The sequence below is a fragment of the Cryptomeria japonica genome, chromosome 7 (genome assembly GCF_030272615.1).
Source record: "Cryptomeria japonica chromosome 7, Sugi_1.0, whole genome shotgun sequence".
NCBI classification, from domain to species: Eukaryota; Viridiplantae; Streptophyta; class Pinopsida; order Cupressales; family Cupressaceae; genus Cryptomeria; species Cryptomeria japonica.
In genome coordinates this window covers 249,957,264-249,962,894 of record NC_081411.1, presented here as the reverse complement: position 1 = coordinate 249,962,894, position 5,631 = coordinate 249,957,264, and positions in this window count along the sequence as shown.

Genomic DNA, 5,631 nt, shown 5'->3' with positions numbered 1-5,631 from the left:
TATCTATTTGTTATCTATTTTAAAAGCTCCTAAGAAGACTGTGGTTTCTCTACATTCAGCTTTAAGGTCTTTTATATGGAATGATAATGTTAATAAGAAAAGTAGGATCCCTTTGTTGGCATGGGAAAGGGTTTGTGCTCGTAGGGATAAAGGAGGTGTAGGGGTTAAGGATCTTGGTAAGAAGAATTTGGCCCTTGGTGCTAAATTAGTTTGGAAACTATATAAAAAACCCTCCTCTAAGTGGGCATCTATCTTGTATGCAAAGTACCTAAAAAACTATTCTAGGGAGGCTATCTTTATTGCTTCTTCACTACCTAAAGGGTCTGTAATATGGAGTTTCATGGTTGAGTGCAGATCTGTCATTTTTCTAGGATTGTCTTAGCTTATTCATAATCATCATAAGGCTAGGTTTTGTGATGAAGTATGGAATGGCTTCCTTGCACTCTCTAGCCTTAGGGATTTGTTGCCTCTTATGTCCATCCTTAAATCGTCCTGGGGTATTTTTGTGGTTGATTACTTTTTTGTGGATTCCTCGGGCCTCTTGCCTATGGCAAGATGGAAATCATTTAATGCTCTTCTGATGGATCAAGATATTAAGTCCGCTTTTGTGGAGGATCTTAAGAAACATCTATTACTCTTTTCAGAGAAGGATGATGAGCTTATTTGGACCTATTCAAATCAGGGGAGTACTCGGTCAAAGAAGGATATAATTATTTGACTTCAAATATCAAGAGGTAGGATTTGCCATATAACTTATTTTGGCACGCTGCTTGTTTGCCCAAAGCGAGGGCTTTTGTTTGGTTGGTTGTTCAGGATAGAATTCTTACTGGCATGAGATTAGATAGGTTGGGTATCACTATTGTTTTCCCTTGTGTTATGTGCAGTGGGTCCCTTGAATCAATCAATCATCTCTTCCTTCATTGCCCCTTTGCTCATCATTGCTGGTACAAGCTATTTCATAAGTTAAACTAGAGCTCTGCTCTTGGTAGGGACCTCAGGTCTGACTTTATGAGTTGGCCTCTGTTATATCCATGTTCATTCTATGATTGTCTTTGGTTAATTGCCCTTTCTATTCTAATTTGGAAGATTTGGCTTGTGAGGAATAATAGGATTTCTAAGAAGCACTCTTCCCCTTTGCAAGATGTGCTCTTCTGTATTGAGAAATCGATTTCTGAGACTGTTCTAGCCTTCATTTACAAAGGTACTAGTCTGCATAATAATTTCACACTGTGGGACAATTGGGTTACTAAACATTGGTCAGCCTTATAGTCTCTCCCTCTAAGTGGGGCAATTTCTAAACCGTGACCTTCAATAAATAGAGTAGAGGTGGTTTGGTTGCCTCCTCCAGCTTCAAAGTATAAATTAAACTTTGATGGAGTATCTCATGGTAACCTTGGCAAATCTTCTATTGGTATTGTGGTTTTTGGTAACAAGTCTTCTATTATAAAAGCACAATGCCAGTGTATTACTAGTGGGACTGACAATGTGGCCAAACTTCATGCCCTTTCCACGAGACTTGATCTGCTCCTTTCATTACATTTTTTGGATGTTGTTTTAGAAGGTGATTCTTAGGTTGTTTTTTACATGGTCACTAATCTCTCATCACACTCCTGGCATCTAAAATATTGTTTGGACAAGATACTTGCTCAGCTTGAACTATTCAATTCCTTCTCTATGGTCCATTGTTAAAGGGAAGCTAATAAGGTGGCAGACTTCTTGACCAATAAAGTATTAGATGAAGATATCCAAACTTTGGTTGACGTGGCTTCCAGTTCTTTACCACCTCATCCGGCTTAAATTGATCCTAACATATTTGCAGAAACATGACCTTGTACCTTGATTGGTGTTTATATTCAGGCATGCAGTTTAATGTGGTGTTGATAGCCTTTTTGTCCTTCATATCCTCATTATGTCTGCATTATTTTGTGTAATCTCAGTCTGGGTACAGGTTATTATTTTTATTGCAATTGGTTAGGACTTGTGGTGTGCGGGAGCATCTCATAATCATGCTTTGCATAGTTTAATCACTTCAAATCTGCCTGATGCTTAATATTGTTGGCATGTGGTTTTTGTTTGTCCAAATCATGATGACTGCATGGGGTTTTTAATGTTGTTTTTTAATGATTGTACTTATGTCCAAGTGGCTCGCTTATAGTTTTAATGATTCATATTACTTCTTCTCTTGCAATGGCATTTTTTGAGTTATTTCATTTCATGTGGGGGATTTCATTTGTGTGGATATCTTGATTTATTGTTTGTCATGGTTATGTCGATTTATGGATTTGAGTATTTTGCAGAAATTGTCATTTTTTATGAAGGTGGCGGCCTATGCTTTCTTTTTTGTACGATTGCCATGGGTTTGCTTGAGATGATATTTGTTGTTGCGTCCTTTGGTGGCTGAGCTTGTTCTCTCATAATGGCATTCACTCTCTTTATATTCTCGTGTTCTCTCTTGGTTTTGCATTATCTTTTTATGGAGTCGGTTGGTTATCCCATTTTGATGCCTATCAAGCAGTATGATTTCCAAGACTCTCATGTTTTTGATGATAAAAAGCTTGGTCATCTGTTTCAAGTTTATTTTGTGGATTTCTCTTTGGATTTTCACAAGGTTTTGGGAAAATGATGGCTGGTAGAAAATGCAGGTTGTTTTCTTGCTGAGATTGCATCTCGATTTCTCACTATTTGTATGGATGTGCTCCTTGATCCTGCTATGGTCAGGGCACTTTTTGATGCATACTTCCATTCCTATTTCTACACTGCTGATGATTTGGATAGTGTATTGTATTTCTATCATTTTGAATTTGGTAATTTTTAGTATGGTGGTTTCCTACCTCATTCTAAGTTATTATCTTCTAGTTGGCACATGGAACTTCTTTCAATTATAAGAAATGTCTTGATTTCTAAATTGTATGATGATACTTTGTTTGCCTTGGTAGCCCTATTAGATCATGTATTGCCAGATTGTTTGGCAGTAGCTATAAATATATTTTCAGGTATTCACTTTCTCCTGCATTCGATGCATGTAGTAATGTCTTCGCCAACTTTAGTATTGTCTATTCAGATGGTGCCTCCTGCAGTTCTCATTGATGTTGATACCCCCCCTGTCTTCTCCTCCGTTGGAAAGCACTAGCTCACGGTATTTGAATTCTTAAATGTATTTTCTCAGCCAGAGATTTTTTTGTACTCATTAAAAAGGGTTGGGTTTTTTGCTGTCCAATATGGCAAATATGTAACATTGGATGGGCCTCTATCTAGTTTTTATGTATGAGCTATACTGAAGGTTTTCTTTGCCTGGTTCTTTCCTACCGATGCTCTTTTTAACCAGGTTGTAAAAAAATTATAATATTAATAAAATTTAGTGGTTTACCACTTTTATCAAGAAAAAAAATTGACACTTTTTGGAGAATTGTTTCTGCATTAAATTATTATCGCATGCATGTTTAAGTTAATTAAATTAACTTTAGTAAACAACTCTTTTATATTCTGATTTAACCTATAGTTAAGACAAAACTTAATTGTTTCATCTTTATTATAGCGTATTTAATTTTATTAGGATGTTTTAAAAAAAATTGTTGTTTTGTTTTTGCCATAAAGTTTGGGCATGACATTTTGGTATCAGAGCAAGGTTTCCAACACTAGGAAACTTTCTCCATTATGTTTCTCTTTAATTATTTAATTATTTAAATTTTCTCCAAAATTATTTATTTATTTCATTTTATTTTATTTTCTCATAAGGATGCCTCTGATTACGCAACAATCTCGCAAGCACGATATGGGTCCTTGAAGTGCATGCATGGCATGTGAAGATGTTGATAGGGAGGAATCGGTTCCAGAAAGGAACCTAGAGGCTTCTCCCAAACAATCGATTGACCCTAACTGAGATATCTTAGTTGCATTTCATAACCTAATAGAGATAGTTTAGGATAGGCTCCCAGCAGTACATCTTCAGGCAGACAACCAGAATTCTAAGAGTCATAGATCAGCAATTAGGGAGTGGAGTAGGATTCCACCTCCTAATCCCTTAGAGAGACAGGCTGAGAATGAGCCTAAATCCGTTCATCTACCTGGACCACCTCCAGTAGCAGTGCTAGTATATTTTGAGAGAGCACGTCGTGATCTCAGGGATCTGATCAGAAATGTTTTGTGCCTTCACCCACCATCTTTTGGAGGATCTACCGATGGGGTAGAAGTTGAGGCTTGGCTCTTGAGTCTGGATAGGTGATTTGCATTGCATCCCTATGAGAGCAATATGAAGGCACAAATAGCAGTTCACCTTTTGAGAGGAACAACCTCCACATGGTGGAGGCAGGAGGAGTACAAGTGTGGTACAGTTGCAGACACCCTCACATGGAAGATCTATACAAAGAGATTCAGGGATAGATACTTGTTAGAGCAATTCAGGTAGCATAGGATCGATGAGTTCTGTGAGCTTCAGTAGAAGGGTCTCTTAGTGATCCATTCTGAGAGTAAATTTTTTTAGCTCTTACCTTATGTAGACTACCTAAAGGACAAGAAGCTTCTCTTTAACCGATTTATCAAGGGATTGAATGCCAAAATAGCAGGACCGATGAGGATGGCAGCTCCATGAAGCCTTTGGGTTGCCATGGAGAAGGCCTTGATAGCAGAGGAGATTCATGGTAGGCCTCAGGACATGAGGGATCAGTTCCAGAACCGAAACCCTATACCTCAAACTTATGGGTTTCAGAAACCCCACTAGAAGGATAATGAAAGACATTCATAAGGGTCCTTCAAACCCCCTTCTCTGCAACAATCACAATAGAATCAAAGGCAAAGGCCTCCACAGAGTCAGTAGGGCTTTAAGACCAAGCAGTGGCAATCATAGGGTCCTAGATGAGATTAGCGACCCCAGGTTCCTTACACACCTCCGACGCGGACTCAACAGTCCTCTAGGGGTGGGTATAGTGGTTAGAGCAGAATAGGTGGACAGTCATACTCTAGGACTCAAGGTGTTCAGTTTCAGACATGTGGTGCTTATTTCACTTGTGGAGGCATGGGGAACATGGTGAGAGAGTGTCCTTAGGTTCAGATGGCAGGCAGTTAGCGGATGGTAGCATAAGAGCCTATAGTTGGGGATATGGGCAAGTCCCATAGAGTCTTTAGAGTAGTTGACAACCACCAGGCAGAGCATCAGGCCACAATTATTGAGGCTATAGATATGATCAGAGGTATCAGTGATTCTATCTTTTTTGATTCAGGAGCTAAAGATTCCTTTATATCGCCATTGGTTGTGGTGCATTGCGGGCTAGTGGAAACTAGGCAAGGTGTCACTTGGGAAGTGGAGTTAGCTTCAGGGGATAGAGTGTCTACAGAATCAGAGGTTAGGGGATGCCAGCTTCAGATTGGTAGTACCACTACCTTAGCAGACCTTCAAGTTACACCACTAGGATCTTCTGGCATCATACTTAGCATGGATTGTCTTTATGCCCACAGAGCCAAGATGGAGTGTTGCCAGAAAAAGATTGAGTGCAAGGATGATTGTGGTTCTCCTGTCATGTCCCCTCTTTAGCTTTGTCTAATAGAGACATGTGAGTTATCCTATTATGGAGTCTTGTAGGCTAGCAATGGTGGATAGAGACTCAGTCAGGATATTCAGTGTTTGGATTTGGTGTT